This window comes from Nanorana parkeri, unplaced genomic scaffold (assembly GCF_000935625.1).
Source record: "Nanorana parkeri isolate BGI_ZX_2015 unplaced genomic scaffold, ASM93562v1 scaffold567, whole genome shotgun sequence".
NCBI classification, from domain to species: Eukaryota; Metazoa; Chordata; class Amphibia; order Anura; family Dicroglossidae; genus Nanorana; species Nanorana parkeri.
Genome location: NW_017306835.1, coordinates 144,164 through 145,860, shown reverse-complemented (window position 1 = coordinate 145,860; position 1,697 = coordinate 144,164).

Genomic DNA, 1,697 nt, shown 5'->3' with positions numbered 1-1,697 from the left:
CATTTGGCACGCCCCCTCCCCCGCCTTTCTCTCTACTTCTTTTCATCAATCTGCTCCAGTGCTGGCATCCTGAGCTATTTATAGCTCGCCGGGCGACTTACTGATCCAGCTGGCTACAAATGATCAGAAGAAATGTGGGTTGCGCTCAATCTTTATTTCACTTTCTAACTCATCACTAGTGATTCTGGGGGAGTTCCGTATCTAGAGCAGAATGGCAGGCTAAGAATGCCTGGGAAGCACCACCGGCCATAGTCAAACAAATAGGGGAATTTTTGTTTTGTAAGCTGACATGTGGCTATTTTTGGAAGCGATTCCTGCTTTTGTGATCGCTCTTTCTTCGTAGTGCTCATATCCTGATTGACAGGCAATGCTGATGAGTCGGGCATGGCAGGCACCCTCCTGGCTGGTGGGCAGCCCTGCCTTTGTGTGCACCATGTCATCTGAGCTCAGGGTACGCCTGGATCTTGTTGTGACAGGGAGGTCTGCATACCTCATTCTTGTCATGAAGGAAACATGTTGCTGCAATCCAGCTATTGTGCTTCTCTGAGGCCATGTATAATAGGAGCTATTAGCAGGGGAGGACTGGGGACCTATGGTCTGTCATGGTAGGGACAGACCTCTGTGTGCCATGGTACCCTATAGATGGCAAGGTGGGCAATTGGGTTACTGTGCTTCTCTGAGGCCATGTATAACAGGAGCTATTACCAGGGGAGGAATGGGAACATATGGTCTATCATGGTAGGGACAGACTTCGTGTGCCATGGTACCCTATAGATGGCAAGGTGGCCAATTGGGTTACTGCGCTTCTCCGAGGTCATGTATAATAGGCGCTATTACCAGGGGAGGACTGGGAACATATGGTCTATCATGGTAGGGACAGACTTCTGTGTGCCATGGTACCCTATAGATGGCAAGATGGGCAATCAAGTTACTGTGCTTCTCTGGGGTCATGTATAATAGGAGCTATTAGCAGGGGAGAACTGGAAACACATGGCCTATGGTGGTAGGGGACAGACCTCTGTGCACCATCAGGTACCCTATAGATGGCAAGGTGGGCAATCGGGTTACGGTGTTTCTCTGAGGCCATGTATAATAGGAGCTATTAGCAGGGGAGAACTGGAAACACATGGCCTATGGTGGTAGGGGACAGACCTCTGTGCACCATCAGGTACCCTATAGATGGCAAGGTGGGCAATCGGGTTACGGTGTTTCTCTGAGGCCATGTATAATAGGAGCTATTACCAGGGGAGGACTGGGGACCTATGGTCTGTCATGGTAGGGACAGACCTCTGTGTGCCATGGTACCCTATAGATGGCAAGGTGGGCAATCGGGTTACGGTGTTTCTCTGAGGCCATGTATAATAGGAGCTATTACCAGGGGAGGACTGGGGACCTATGGTCTGTCATGATAGGGACAGATCTGTGTGCCATGGTACCCTATAGATTGGTGGGCAATCCAGGTATTGTGTTTCTCTGAGGCCATGTACAATAAGTATGTTATGTATAAAGTGTATCAACTGGAGGGAAGCCAATTAGCTTTTACATTTTCATTTTCTAAGCTGTGTGGGGGAAAAAATTAAAGATATTAGCTGATTGTATGCTACGGGCAAAAGCACCAGTTGGGATCAAACTTTTATTTTATGAATTCTCCACAAAGAGGGGGGAATTTATCAAAACTGAAGCAGACAAAAACGGGA